The sequence below is a fragment of the Mastomys coucha genome, unplaced genomic scaffold (assembly GCF_008632895.1).
Source record: "Mastomys coucha isolate ucsf_1 unplaced genomic scaffold, UCSF_Mcou_1 pScaffold1, whole genome shotgun sequence".
Lineage (NCBI taxonomy): Eukaryota > Metazoa > Chordata > Mammalia > Rodentia > Muridae > Mastomys > Mastomys coucha.
In genome coordinates this window covers 58,686,532-58,702,870 of record NW_022196891.1, presented here as the reverse complement: position 1 = coordinate 58,702,870, position 16,339 = coordinate 58,686,532, and the positions used below count along the sequence as shown (strand labels likewise).

The window sequence follows — 16,339 nt, the reverse complement described above, 5'->3', positions numbered from 1 at the left end:
TTTCCATAACTTCAAAACAAAACAAAGAAAATAAACACCTAAGCCATAAACACGCCAACATTAGTTACAATTCATCTTCCCCTAGTCTATACTCAGACACTTCTTCCCAAGGGCTTCTGTATAGCAAATTGCCATTTAACGACCTTCATTAATAATATTACACTGCCTTGGGTATGGTATGCCAGAAACAGACAGACATACTTGTGTATTTCCAATACACATATAAGCACTTATTGAACAAAATAAATTATAAGTTATGTCAACTGCATCTTGAGTAGTCCCAATTCCCCTTAATAGATGACCATTGGCAAATTTGTTTCTTTTCATTCTGATCTTAATTCCTAATATTAACTCTTGGATCTCACACATTACACAGCACAGTGTATGTGTGTGTGTTTGTGTTTGTGTGTGTGTGTGTGTGTGTGTGTGTGTGTGTGTGTGTGTGTGTGTGTTTTACAGGATGACTACTAAAAGGTCAAAGAGGCCAGAGTGCAAGACATCCAGAGGCCTTACTGGAAACGGAAAGGATTGGCACAGGTACAGACAGAGTCACTACAAGGATATAAGATATTTGTGAACCCAGATGAAGAGCGTCTGGAGGCTTAAAAAGAGCCAGGCTGCAGGGTCTTAAAGTTGAGCCCAGCCTCAGTGCAGGCTCAGCTACGAAGGCACAGAATAGTGTAAGCAAGGTACAAGGCCAGGCACTGACAGACAAACAGATGGACCAACAGAGTCAGAATGTATGGCAGCTAGAAGCGGAGTCTGGGCTGAGCTGAGGTCACCATGACAGTTAAGAGTTCTCCACACCCCTCCTGGAAACATACACGGTGTGGTCAGACTAAACAGGATCTTCAACCATGCACTGTGCTCTCTTTGAGGATGTGGCACTGGTCTGGTGGTTTGATAACATCTTTTCTGACATGGCTTTCAGGTTCCCAGGTGCTCATATGTCTTCGTCTACTTTAGTGTGTTTACAGGTGGTAGATGTTTTTACTTTGTGAAATGGGTTTCCGATCTGTGCCTCACGGTTGGTGGTGGGCAGGGGCTTATGTCTGTGTGTATGAAGTATATTGTCATTCCACCTCTGTGTCTGCCCTGGAGACAAAGCCAAAGTCTTCCTGGTGGAATGGAGCCATGCAGGGTGAAGCACAGCCTGAAAGTTGCTGTTACACACGCTATGGGGCAATGGAGCAGCTACTGTCTGATCTCCATCATGTGCATTAATATTCCAGTACTAATTTACTCAGACTAAGTATTAGAGTTATTCTAATAGAATCCATTGGTTTTCCTATATACAAGTTAGAAACTTTCCGAGTGGTGGTAAATGTGATACTACTTTATCACCACAACAGCCCTACAAGATAATTAAACTTAGCACAAACACACCCCACTTAGGAGTTCTGGGGAAGGTGTAGGATGGCTGGTTAAGTTTGACTTTCAAGTACACAACAAATAATAGTTGAGTATACAGCTCATGCAACCTTCAGAACACACTACATGGAATGCAAATAAATTTATATGAAAATATTGTTTCACCAAAACTCAAATCTAACTGGGTGAAATTGGAAAGCTTGGCCAGTGTCTTCTGCATAGGGAAACTGTCCCTTGGTGGGAAAGCAGGAACTTGACCTAAATAGCACCTGGAAAGCAAGCAGTGTCCCCAGCTCCAAACCCCAGGCTCCTGGCAACGCCTGCCCTCCAGACCATGCTGCCCCCTCCTTGCTGTGTGGTGAGGTCCCATCAGTCAGCTGTTCCCATCTCAGGTGAACTAACCCTTGCCATAGTTCCCAGGTTACTAGAAAAGAAAAGATTCTTCCTGGGAGAGGGCTCACTGAATAATACACTCCCATGATGCTTTCCTCGTTGTTAGCTTCTATTTATTCGGAAACACGGTGAAAACTTCCCTCAACCTTTGTTTGTATTGTCTACCCTGATATTCATGTTTCTATAACTCCTTTTAAGGCTCACTTTAGTAAACTGAGATTTAAACACAATAGTCCGTCATGACATGGTCCTGTGGCTAAAATTACCTGAAGCTCAATAATGTAATTTAAACAGAACATAAAGAGAACAAAATAAAACTGTTGTGTTTCAATGCTATAAGGCTATTGGATACTTAGTGGACTTTATAGTTGTATCAGCCAACTTGGATTTCATTAAAGGATTTAGAGTACTAGGGAGGAACTGTGGGGGGGGAGTCTTCCCTTCTCCCAAGGTCAAATTTGGTCCCTAGCAGAAAAGAAGGAGGAGGAGGAGGAGGAGGAGGAGGAGGAGGAGGAGGAGGAGGAAGAGGAAGTAGAAGAGGGGAAGGGGAGGGAAAAGGGAGGGGGAGAGGGAGAAGAAAGGAACATAGAAAAGACTGTATACAAGTAAAGTGTTCAGGATAGTGTATGTAGATGTGAGCTATTGTTAACATTTTAAATAACACTTGCAAACTTGTTGTCAATACTTGAAGGGTCTTCATACCTAACTACCATAAACAATGCAGAGTGGATAGTTAGGGCCCAGAGATAAAAAGAAAAAAAAAAAGATAAGCCTGGGAAACAATGGAGAAAGACTACACAGTCATTCACAGTCACACTACAAGCAAGTACTATGCACCAGTTCTGAAGGTCTGAGGAGTCTAGTGCAGTGCGACAATTCTGTGATGGAGAAACAATGCCTACTACATCATGGAATTACAAAGTGAACCTAAGCCAGTCAGAGAAACTTCTAGAGTAATATTCCAGCTGATGCTCACTGGGACAGTAACTGCTGACCAGGCTGAAGTGGTACCTTCCAGACAGAAGAGCCTCTTAAAAGCAACAGTACAAGAATAAGACACCATAGCGTGTGTGTGTGTGTGTGTGTGTGTGTGTGTGTGTGTGTGTGTGTGTGTGTGTGTGGAAGAGAAGGAAACAATTTGTTAGCTCTCTCTTGGAAACCCAAGACTGAACAATCTACAGTTTCAGTAATAACGGAACACCATCTGTAGCATCCTGCAGAAGGAAGACCAAAGGGAAAAGTTCTTCCATCTTCAGAAGACAAGATGACATCACAAGACAAGAGGCATGGAGAGAGGAGTTCTCTGTATGCCGACCACTGAAGATGCTGTAAAAGCCTAATTAATGTGAGTAGCCTCACTGCAATGACTGCCTCCAGTCAGTAGATGAGCTTTCACAGTCGTCATAACCACACTACCACACAAGTCTCATTAATTCCATGTTATGTATGAGGAAGATGACCTGCAAGGCAACGGAATCAACGGAATGACTTTTCTCAAGAGGCCATACGTAATAACAAGAAACATAAGAATCAATCTGTTTGTCAAGTTATGTTTTCCTCTCTTCCTTCCCATCACTTTAATCAAGGTAAACCTTTTATGTCATATTTTATTACATCAATATTCCGAATTCCACACTTCTGCAAAGCTTTTCCAAGACTCTCCCTCGGGACAAGGTATGGAGCCTTTGATCTACCAGGTACTCAGTGGCACCTTGATAATAGGTAATGACAACTAGTTAGGAACCTTTGTGGGCACCTGTGTCCACAACGTAAAGGAGTCACAGTCACCTAGACCCAAAAGGAAGACCTCTAGGAAAGACTGGACTGATCCAGGTCATGAAGAAATTAGCAGCCTTTCACTTATGGAAACATGGGGTAGAAAAGGAAAATAGTTAATGCACAGTGAAGAAAAAACAGTTTGTACAAAGGCTTGGTCACCTCCCTTCCTTGTCTTCAGCTTTCACTCAGTCTTGGGTCATTTGAACGACAGGAGATGCTCTAAGAACTTTATCATAGGGCAATTCTCTTGTGTAAACATCACACATTGTACTCTCCTAAGCCTAAATGATATGGTTCACTCACTGACACCACCTCTTGATGCAGTCAAGAGAAGTGGTAAACATGGCTATACAAGGCTGCTCCCATTGTAACATGCATATTGTTTCATAATAACCCTTTCTTTATAGATGGGTATGTACTCTAAAATTATGATAAAAGTAAATATATAATCTAGTAACAAGATTTAACATCATTATAAAGTACATATATATAATTATATTGCTAGACTTTTGCCTGTCAGCACAATAGGTCATTTACACTCAGTCATCACAGACATATGACTAATGTACTTCATCTCTGACATTATGATTGCTACTCTTAAAGGATGGAGGCTTTTCAATACCACTATAATCTTATGGGACAATTGTGGTACATATGGTCTATCATCGACCAAAACATTGCTACATGGTGTGTGGCAACACTACTATGGTCAACATCATTTACAAAGTGTTTAGTCCATTTGTGCCACTATAGCAAGCTATTTAAGCCTAGGTAATTTATAAACAAAGGAAATTGATTGCTTGCAGTTTGGGGGACTGGCGAAGACGGTGATGGTTTGTATATGCTCGGCCCAGGGAGTGATACTATTAGTGGGTGTGGCCTGTTGGAGTAGGTGTGGCCTTGTTAGAGAAGGTGTGTTACTGTGGATGTGGGCTTTGTCTTAGTTTTCTGGAAGTCAGTGTTCCACTAGCAATCTTCAGATGAAGATATAGAACTCTCATCTCTGCCTGCACCATGCCTGCCTGGATGCTGCCATGCTCCCACCTTGATGATAATGGACTAAACCTCTGAACCTATAAGCCAGCCCCCAATATATGTTGTCCTCATAAGAGTTCCCTAGTTACGGTGTCTGTTCACAGCAGTAAAACCCTAACTAAGACAAACAAGGTCCAGAAACTAGCAGATGTGATGACTGCTATCTACACATGGCAGAGAAGAATGGGAGAAGTTCACTCCCACCAGCCTTGTCTATCAGCTCTAATCCAATCCATGAGAACTCCAAACTCATGGTGTAATCACCTCTCCCATCCAAGTCCTAAGCAGGCTCCATTCATCTTATTATCCATAATAAAGTGAGATTGCATACATTGAAGGAAGTATGGTAATAAATTTGTCTGCCTTCTTAACACCATCACTTTGGTGATTAAATTTAAACATATGAATTTGGGGGAAGAGATTCTGATTGAGGCTTACTTATATTTTATGCTACACATATATTTTCAATGTCTCCTATTAACAAGGCAATCTGGGAGCACAATGATGAGTGGGATAAAGTTTATACACTCACTGGGAAAATATATACAAGTGCCAAGAATGAAAGGTGCAAAGTGGAAACAACCTTGAACAGTGGATAAACTGCTCCTGGAGCCTTGAACGGTGGATAAACTGCTCCTGGAGCCTTGAACGGTGGATAAACTGCTCCTGGAGCCTTGAACGGTGGATAAACTGCTCCTGGAGCCTTGAACGGTGGATAAACTGCTCCTGGAGCCTTGAACGGTGGATAAACTGCTCCTGGAGCCTTGAACGGTGGATAAACTGCTCCTGGAGCCTTGAACGGTGGATTAACTGCTCCTGGAGCCTTGAACGGTGGATAAACTGCTCCTGGAGCCTTGAACGGTGGATAAACTGCTCCTGGAGCTGTTAGACAAATGCAAACAGAGGAAGGAAGCGGAAGTCTCTGGCTGTGTCCTGAGAGGCAGATTCACATGGTGTTTTGCTGAGGTAAGAGCTGTAGGAGGTCATGTGATATTTGGAGAGACTATAACTGAGTCTCAACAGACACTGATAGGGTACTCGCATGGCTCACTGTGCAACGTTGGTCTTGTGTCTTCCCTGTTCTTCACTTCATTGAGAAAGGCACAGTAGAGAACACCTGGCATTCTGGCTGGTTCTGGTCTCTCCTGCTGACTCATGCTAATTCAGTAGAGGCCTGGTGGCTTCTGCTGGATCTGGACTGTGCCACCACTGCTAATTTGTGTGTAATGACACTTTTGAACTGGACTGTTAGTATCCTGGCAAACAGAGATTAGAACCACACCCCCAAAGAACTACTTCTAAACAAGTCCACATCCCCTTGTCCTATTTACCATCTTTTCTGCCCTACCTTTGGAGAATGTGCTAGAAGGGGACAGGGTCAGAACATTTGAGAGCCCTTATAAAAGTAGGTTTTGAAAAATCTAAGCCTACAGAGGAATCCTTAATGGCTTTCTGGAAGCTATAGTGTTACTCCCAGGCTTTCCTGGATGAGATTTTCAAGGATCAAGATGGAGTCCAGGCCATTCCAGGCAGGAATAATAATAGATAAAAAGACATATTTGTGGAGAAGTCCAGCAGAGTGGAGAGTTAGGTTTTATTATAATGTTGAGACAGAGAAAAGAGTTGAAAATTATGTTTTTAGCATAGATGACAACAAACTGTCATGTGAAAAACATGTGGAACTTTTGGTTCCTAAGTGAGAATTCGCTGACTTCCTATGGGACTCTAATTTACTTAACCCTGAGTCTCAGTTGCCTCAATTGAAAGATAAGATTGCATAGTCAGTTTTCAGGTACACATAAAGTGGTGCCCCTTCGATCAGATGCCCAAGAAGTTATTCAGAAGTTTTGAAAAGAAAGGAAGGAAGAAGGAAGGAAGGAAGGAAGGAAGGAAGGAAGGAAGGAAGAAGGAAGGAAGGAAAGGAGGGAGTGGGAGGGAGAGAAGGAAGGAAAGAAGAAAGAAAGAAAAGGAAGAGAAAGGAAGAGCTCATCCTCAGGTAGCAATTCCCAGGCTTTCCTGTACTATTTTCAAAGAAGTTCAGTATTTCACTCAACTGAATATTATCCTGTATTTAATCTAGTAATCTGAGTGTGTCCTTTTTTTGTACTTGGTACAAACCCTTCAACAGTGATTCATCTTAAATTTCATTACTAATGGTGTCTTCTTTCACCTATGTGCTGTGGCATTGAACTTCTGGCTTCTGACCTGACCCTTGAATTAGCTTAGCTCAGAATGGTTACAAGGATTACATGCACACACCATTCTGTTAAAACTACTGCATTACCATTGACACTGCAGCCATGGAAGCTGAGCGGAGGAAATTTGGGAAGACTACTTCATAATCCAAACAAAGATAAAAGAATGGCTCCAGGAATCTTAAAGTGTATATGGAAATGAGATTCCCAGGCCTCAGCAAGTATGTAAGAAGGAAAAGACAAGACTGAAGTCCTCTAGGAAGTCAGTAAGGCAATGAACACAACTAGGCGGTGAGGAGGAGAGGGAAGCGTATGGCTCCATCTGTGTTGATCTCAGAGCCAGGAGCAGTACAGCTAGACAGGAAGAGACACCGGGTGTATTAGTCAGGGTTTCTTAATTCTTATTTTTTTCTTTTTTTGGTTTTTCGAGACAGGGTTTCTCTGTGTAGCCCTGGCTGTCCTGGAACTCACTCTGTAGACCAGGCTGGCCTCGAACTCAGAAATCTGCCTCCCTCTGCCTCCTAAGTGCTGGGATTAAAGGCGTGCACCACCACTGCCCAACTAGTCAGGGTTTCTATTCCTGCACAAACACCATGAGCAAGAAGCAAGTTAGGGAGGAAAGGGTTTATTGAGCTTACACTTCCACATGGCTGTTGGTCACCAGAGGAAGTCAGGACTGGAACTCAGGCAGGTCAGGAAGCAGGAGCTGGTGCAGAGGCCATGGAGAGATGTTTTTTACTGGCTTGCTTCCCTTGGCTTGCTCAGCCTGCTCTCTTATAGAACCCAAGACTTCCAGTCCAGGGATGGCACCACCCAAGGCCCTACCCCCTTGATCACTAATTGAGAAAATGCCCCACAGCTGGATCTCATGGAGGCACTTCCCCAACTGAAGCTCCCTTCTCTGTGATAACTTCAGCCTGTGTCAAGTTGACACACAAAACCAGCCAGTACACTGGCCAGTTGTAAACTCAATCCATTAAAGAGACAAATGAGACATGAATACACACGCAGCCTTGGTGTCCCGAGTGATCTATGAACTCATTTCCAGGAGGCCAAGTATGGGCACTGTGAACAAATTAAAGTATGAAAAAAAAAAAGATAGAAAAGAAAGGAGACTAGGAAGGAAAAGAGGCCTGAGATTATCCAGAAATCTGGTTTGCCTATCCGGCTGACTGACCCTGAGCTAGCTCAGTCAGTCAGCAGGTTCTCCAGGGCTGGAGCAAGGATTAAAAAGAAAAAAAAAATTAGACAACACTGTAGCATGACCCCAGCCAGTTCTAAGGTGGGTTTATTTTTTCCCAGTCTGCTTTTATACCATTTTAATTACATAAAAGTTATAAGGTCAGTTCTAGGTTAAGGAACAAGCAAGACAATAAACACAAATAGTCAAGGGACAAGCAAAGCAATAAACAAAGTCCCGTTCTCCGCTTCTAGGGGCTTATCAGGATGACTAAGATATCTGAACCTACTTCCCTGTCCTAGTCCAAAGATGAACTCTTACAGGAAGCCTACTTCTTAGTTCTAGCCCAAAATCAGATTCCAATCTGAGCTTACTTCTGTGTCTTGGCCCATTATCAGATTCCTGCCTCAAACCTACTTCCTTGTTGGGCCCAGTGTCAAATTCCTGCCAAGTTTCTAGAAGCAGCCCCAAAAGCTCTCCACAGCTGACAGTCAGGAAACTTCAGGCATAACTAATAAAGTCAAATTTGCCTACAGGAACAATGTGTGTGTGTATTCCCAAAGATATCCCCCCAAAAAAACCTTAGAGACAATAGGAAAACTGTGATCTATAATCCTGATCTATAAAGGCCCTTTATAAATCTTTGGTATGTCCTTTAACAAACTCCTATGCTGCTTCATACTGGCTCAAATCTGATATCCTTTTTTTTCTTTTTATTTTAAATTTTTAAACAGAAAATGCAAGAATTCTGACTTTTGCCTGAATGGAAATTCCTAAAGAAGAAAGGGAAGGCCTCCCACGGCAGCTGCTCCGGCCCCTATGCCTGCTGTGGCTGATGAAATCAGGGGCTGGTCCCACATTGTATGCCCCTCCGTTCAATCAGTCTATGTCCACTTGATTACATTTCCACACTTTCTGACTTTTACTTATTTTGGAATGGTAACCAGCAGAACACTTAAAAGACACTCACATCCTAACCCTGCAACTTGTAAATGCTTTTCTCTATCTCCCTGACTCTTGGGAACAAGGCCCCCAAAGAGAAATATCCTCAGGGGCTCACATCCAGCAGCTGTGAGGGAGATCACAGCACCTCTCACTGGCACTTGGTTAGCACAAAATCTGAGGACACAAGGAGGAAGTGGGCTCGGTGGGTTTTCATTCTTTTTTCACCATAAATGAAATATTTTACAGAATTTTTCTAATAGCCTCTAATCCTCCTTATATTCTTCTGGAAAAAGAAAAACCTCCTTTGAGAAGGTTATTGCCAGGAAACATAACACACAGCATAAAGGACAGCCATGCGGTGTTTCAGTGGCCTGTAGCTATCCCAACAGGCACCAATGTGCCCAGGGGTATATGTCTTTTCAAGGTCCGAATTACAGAATTCGAAGCTTCTTTGTTAGCTGGATCTGTGGCTCATAGATTTTTTTTTTCTTAAATTTTGGTGTTTAGCATGAATGACTTTTATAAGTCTTCCACTTTCTCTGTAGCAAATGCAGTGTGATGGTTAGTCCCACCTGTCAACTTGACTATATCTGGAATGAACTCCATACAATCCAGAAATGGAGGGCACACCTGTGATCCAGATCTTCAAACATAGTGGCCATGAAAAGCTTAGGCCCAGGTAAAGTGGTAGGTACATGCCTTTAATCCCAGAAGACAGAGGCAAGCAGATCTCTGATTTCAAGGCCAACCTGGGACAGAGCAAGTTTCAAGTAAAGAACAGCTTAGGTCCAGGCATCTTTTTCTCCTCCTCTTCCTCCTCCTCTTCCTCCTCCTCCTCCTTCTACTCCTTCTACTACTCCTCCTCCTCCTTCTACTCCTCCTCCTTCTTTTTCTCCTCCTCCTCCTTTTCCTCCTCCTCCTCCTTCTTTTTCTCCTCCTCCTCCTCCTCCTTTTCCTCCTCCTCCTCCTTCTCCTTCTACTCCTTCTCCTCCTCCTTCTACTCCTCCTTCTACTCCTCCTCCTCCTCCTTCTACTCCTCCTCCTTCTTTTTCTCCTCCTCCTCCTCCTCCTTCTACTCCTCCTTCTACTCCTCCTACTCCTCCTTCTACTCCTCCTCCTCCTCCTTCTACTCCTCCTCCTTCTCCTCCTTCTCCTCCTTCTACTCCTCCTCCTTCTCCTTCTCCTCCTCCTTCTCCTCCTCCTCCTCCTTCTACTCCTCCTCCTTCTTCTTCTCCACCTGTTAGCTCTTACTTATAGTCCATCTGTTGGAACCTATTTTTCAGGATTCCAGCTTATACAGCAGAAGACCAGCTGAAACACCTACCTTGTGGGACTGAATAACTACTAGATTCTTGGACTTCCTATTCACAGATGCCTATTGTTGGGTTAGTTGGATTGCAGACTCTTAAGTCATTCCAATAATTTCCTTTAATATATAGAGACATTTCATAAAATCTGTGACTCTAGAGAACCTTGACTAGGACATGCAGATGCTATAAACTTGTTAGCCTAGATGTGAAAGATGCTTAACAGGCGAGTAGGTTAAGGGTGGGGGAGGGTCAAGTCAGAGAATGTCAGCAAAGAGGAGAGAACATTACAGGGAAGAATGCCTTGGGTTTCCTTGTATCTTGATATCTTCCTGTTGCCTTTTGCTATCTTCTTGATGCTTATTAGAATTGACTTGGTGTTTCCATTCTATAACAAAATCTTTGAGGACATGCACATGAAAAACAAGATTTTATTTAAATGGATGTACTAGGGTGATGAGACTATGTAGTTGTTCACTGCAGGAATCAGTCCTACTCTATATGTGCACATAATTGTGTTAGTGTGAGTAGTTTTCAGGAAATAGGCAGTTAGAGAAAAGGTAGGAAGGGCAGAGACAATGCCCCCACATACCAAATGCAGTCATCCACAGAATGTAGCCAAACACAGTCATCTGCCTTTGTTATCTCTGAGCTAAGGACCATCTGGGCAGAGAAGATGAAGTAGTAGAAAATGAGGGGAGGAAACTGAGGAGGAAAGAATGGAATTTCAAAAGCGGGGAAGCCGTAGGAGCTCAATATGTCCCATCCAGAGATAACTTGGCAGTCAGCCGGCTATGAAGATCACACCCATCCTGAGGGGTGCTTTCTGGTTGCTTCAATAAAAACCTACTTCTACATACTGAGTCCTCACTTGTCCATTTGTCCTAGGTGTCCAGTTCTTTGTTTGCCATGGAAAAGAACCCAAACCTCTAGACAGCCAACCTTTCACTTGGGCCTTTATTACATCTGTGGAGGCTGACCTTGGATTTGAAGAGACATTCATGGCTGCTGTAATTGGCTGAGAACCATAAGGCAGGGATCAGGAACAACTGTTGGTTTTCCCATGTCCAGACACTCTTTGCCAGCCAAAGGAAACCCTCAACCACAGTAAGCATGCTTGAGTCCGCCACCATCCCTCTTTACAAGTCAGGATGTATAGAGAAGGGGCCCAAAAGACAAGGCAACCCAATCTCAAACAGTAAAACAGAGAGATGTTCCTTCCCCTATAATATGGGGAACCATGGCAGGAGTTTATACGGCTAAGACAAGAGATAGGACTCTGAGATTCTAAGAAGGGTCTTGGGGCCAAATCTTGAGGACTAGTTATGACCCTAGGTCAACGGAGAGACCTCTTCATTTGTCATGTCTGGACATACCCTCCCTCTGTCTCTGAATATAATAGGAACATTTCTCCACCCATGCTGGGGATAGAAGTCTAAATAAGGTCTCCCTACTTCTCATCTGTTACCTATGACTACATATGATCTTTCAGTCCCTAATGTGACATGTTTTTGACTTATCGAGTCCCCTTTATCAGTTCCTCCTTTTCCTGCCATATGTCTACCACTTTGGTGACCACCCACAGACACCGCTCCATATTTGGTAAGTTCCACAGGAACTGATACTTCAGGAGGATTTAAACATTATGGTGACTAAGTCCTGGTGGATACTCATCAAATCTATCTGGTCATGTCTGACTCCCAAGAAGGACCATGGGACTTTCCCCTCTCATGATCTTTCACTTCCTTCTCAAACCCTGCATGCAGGAAATCAAATAGCAAATACACTGTTTTAAAGAATGACAATGTCATAGATACCCAAATTTATTTTGTAAAAATTACAGAGTAACTATGCCCACCCAAGCTCCTGCAGGCTTGAAGGGAGAGAAACACAATCTTCCCAACTGGTTTGACTCAATTGAGTACTCTACCACCCAACAGTGGAGGACATAAGGCAAGGGGAAACCATTGCTGAGGCTTAAGTGAATGCAAAAACCCCACTCCTTGGACCAACTAGACCACTGGTTGCCTCCCAACAGGCAGGCTGGAGTTGCCCTCTGAGCCTAGTAGAGAATGGGGGTGAGAGTGGGCAGACCCCACCCAGGAGTTCACTATCGTTCTCTTTTCATCTTAATGTGGATGGGACAACCCAGCTCTATGATCTCTCCAAAACTGTCACTCAGATGTCTAATTAAATACTGAACAGAGTTAACTATGGAAATCCTAGAAAGAAAAGCCTCATCTTTCTTCCTCCAGGAGATACGGCAATACCCTCTTAGAGATGCTAAAAACAGCCATCCTGAAGGAGCCTAATTATGGTACATTCTTCGACTAGACCTATTTTGCAAAAGAGAAAGGAATATGGTCTGAAATTCCCTATATACAGCTTTCCTTCTCCAGGTCCACCCAGAACTGGCTGATAGCTGCCAATTAGGTTGCTCTATTCCAGCTATGATCTGCAGACCAGTTCCCTTAGAAAGGGGGCCTGAGGGTCCAATGCTTAAACCCATCATTCCAGTACCTGCACTCAATTCTGAGACCTCAAATTTAGTGTCCCTGAAGTCCTGTACCCCATCCTTATCCTGAAGAACCAGGAGGCCTCCCACTCTGGGCCCCCAAGGTACCCCATTGCCTCCACCTCTAAGGTGTTCCCTCTCCAAGAAATGATAGGAAAAGTTGTGGCCATCTATGTCCACCAGCCTTTCTCCCTTATTGAACTTAAAGATATTAAAAGGGAATGAGGCAGTTTCACTGAAAACCCTGCCCAGTTAAGTAAAGGTCTTGGCGGAATGTTACATTTATTCTGGATCAAGCCTTGACCTCCATAGACAAACGGAGAGTAAATGAACAGGCAGTCAACACTAGCAATGATTATTTCAGAACACACTTGCAGGTCCTTCATTCTTCTGCTCCTACGTGACAATAAGCAATCTCCATCTCAAACTGGAAGCACAGCTGGGACCAAAGGGAACAGAGAGAGACAAGGGACTGCAAACATTTCATAGACTGTGTTTTAGAGGCCCTCCACAGGGTTAGAATAAAGTCTTCCAATTATGCTTAACTATCTAATTATAATTTGGCGGGGGGCGGGGAATGACCCATGAGCCTTCCATCACTTTTCTAAGAGTGTAAGAGAGACAATATGAAAACACATTAGGAAACTTCAGAATCCATGAAGGAGGACAATTTTACCACCCAATTGGCACCAGACATCTGTAGAATCTAATGTAGAAGCTGCTTAATGACCCAGGCAAGACTTTAGACCACTTCATCAGTCTATTACAGTCAAGACATGAATGAAGAAGGAAAGGAAAGGAGATAAGAGACACCATGGAATCCTAGCTATTATAGAGGTGACCTTTGGGGGAGGGGCAGGACATTTTGATAGATCCTTCCAGGGCATGCTTCCTCTGTGGACAAAAGGGACATTTCAAGCAGGAATGCCCCAATTGGGAGAGAGCTATGCCTTGACGCTCTCTGCACCCTATCCTAACTATCAAGGCAGTCATATATCCAAGAGTCTCCATCTCCTCCTGCAGAATTATTGATGGGTTCTGAGGCCATCCCTAAAGGCTCCGATGATATCAACCCAACTTGATATCAGATAACCTTAGAGGTGACACATGTGCCTGGCATTCTTGATTTTCCAGGCTGCCAGGTCCTACATCAAATCACACAGCTGTCTTTAGGATCTTATCGGGCCAGCAACTGGGAAACTACTTTACCAAACCCACTGCTTTAGTGCCAGAGACACTAACCCTTCTATTAGGAAAAGGTATTTTTTTCCTATTGTCAGGTAGGATTTATCCTACTGTCTGAAGAAAATCTGTTTACTTATAATAGAGACTAATGTAGATCCTGGGGTATGAATGGATGGGGTAAACGGTGGGCTGAGATAAACTGTGTCGCTGATTATAGTACATTTGAATGTCCTCACCTATTTTCTCCACCAGATACAGTGCCTGCTTGACCTTGAAACTATAGAGGGGTTCAAACCCATTTCTCTGGACCTTAAAAGACACAGACTCTTGAGAAAATGTTCCAGCCCTTATAACTCATGTATTCTGGGAGTTCACATAGGACCTAGTAAATGGAGATTGGTACAATACTTCTAATCCATGAAGTTATGGTTCCCTTTCATCCCTTTGTATCCAATATTCATACAATCTTCTGAGACAAATTACTATTCCATTCTAGACTTAAAAGATGCCTTCTCGACCTATGGTAGAACCAAACACAACCGACGAAAAAGAAAAATCAATGAAATGATTCTTAACGATATTCTGCTATACTCAGATCAGTGGCTAGCACAATTGTCATCAAAGAGGCTTCTTCCAGCAACTGATGAGAGCAGATAAAGGGATCCATTGTCAAATATTACATAGATCTCAGAACAGAGGGATGAAGAATTGTAGGAGCCAGAGGAGTTGAGGAAACCACAAGAACACAGCATACAGAACCAACTAAGCAGTGCTCATAAAGACAGGCAGAGACCTGCATGGGTCGGCACTAGGCCCTTTGCATATGCGTTATTGTAGAGGTTTGGTCCTTTGCTGTGTATTGTAAAGCTAAATACTGGACCTAAATACTGGGGATGAGAGAATCCCCACATAAACCCAAGTAACACTATATAACCTTGCCATCCAAGTTGTTCCTGATTGGTGAATAAAGATGTCTACAGCCTATAGCTGGGCAGAAGAGAGGCTTTTGTTGTTGTTGTTGTTCCCAGGCTTGGAGTCAGAGGTAAGAGACGATGAGGAAGGAGAAAGGAAGATGGAGAGAGGATGAGATGACATGGGGTAGAAATCATGAAAACATGGCCATGGTGGCTGGCCAATTAAGGTCAAGAGCTTCCCAGATAGAACATAACAAGTTATAACTCAGCCTTATTGGTGGGGAAGTAAATTTTAATAGCTTAGAGGGTAGACCTCTAACCAGCTTTAGTGGTGATTAAGGCTTATTATAATTATAAAGGTTGTGTGTCTTTTATTTGTGAGCTGAATGATCAAAGGCGAGGTAGAAACCTCCAATTTGGGATTAAATATTTTCTACATGTTATGACTGTTAGCTTGGTGTTTTTGTGGGACTCCTAACAGTGAGGCTAGGGGTTTCTCTGAATCTTTTGCCTACTCTTGGGATCCTTTTTTTCCTAATGGGTTGCCGAGTCCAACCTTTGACATGAGGGTTTGCACCTAGTCTTATTGTATCTTGTTGTGCTCAGTTGATATCCCTGGGAGGCCTGCTCTTTTCCAAAGGGAAATGGAGGAGCAGTAGTAGATCTGGGGGAGAGGGGAGGTGGGGAGGGGATTGAGAGGAGTAGAGGGAGGGGAGGTTGCAGTTGGGATGTAGTGCACGAGAGAAGAATAAATAATAAGAAAAAAAGGAAAAAAATTAATACTTTCTTTTGTATCCACCATGCCCCAATAATTTAAACCTCTTTGCAGCTGAAGATCTAACTCAGGAATCCAGACAGGTCACTTGGACTGTGTGGTAGTTTGAATGAAAATGGCCAAATAGGCTCATAGCCCGTGGCACTATTCAGAGGCGTGGCCTTGTTGGAGGAAGTGTGTCTCTTGGGGTGGACTTTGAAGTCTAAGATGCTCAAGACAGGCCTAGTGTGGCTTTGTCTTCCTTTGCATGCTGATCTGGATGAGGAACTCTCAGCTCCTTCTCCAGCACCTCGTCTACCTGCATACCACCATGCTTCCCGCCATGACAATAATGGACTGAACCTCTGAAACTGTAAGCAAGCCCCTATTAAATGTTTTCCTTTTAAGAGCTGCCATGGTCCAACTGTTTTATCCCAAGGATTCAGAGAAAGCCCCCATATATTTGGACTAGCCTTAGCCTATGATCTACTTGATTGGTCAAGCACACACACACCTTTCTCCTCCAATATGTAGAAGGTTACTTTGTGGATGAACAGAAGAGGAAGTCTCTCAGAAAACCAAGTCCCTTCTTAGCATCCTAATCATAAGGAGCTCTAAGGTCTATTTTGAAAAGGTCAGTTGCACCAATGTCGAGTCACATATCTAGATCAGGAAAGACATTGCCTGAGTGCTAATGGATCCAACCTGTTCTGGTCTCTCTCTCTCTCTCTCTCTCTCTCTCTCTCTCTCTCTCTCTCTCTCTCTC

General features: G+C 43.3%; 1 long non-coding RNA gene across 1 annotated transcript; it reads left to right on the top strand.

Moving 5' to 3' along the window:
- Positions 1-5,373: 5,373 nt before the first annotated feature.
- LOC116070774 lies at positions 5,374-8,927 on the top strand. The gene is made up of 2 exons (XR_004110559.1): positions 5,374-5,544; positions 8,688-8,927. It is a non-coding gene; the product is annotated as an uncharacterized LOC116070774 (long non-coding RNA).
- The last annotated feature ends 7,412 nt before the right edge of the window (positions 8,928-16,339 follow it).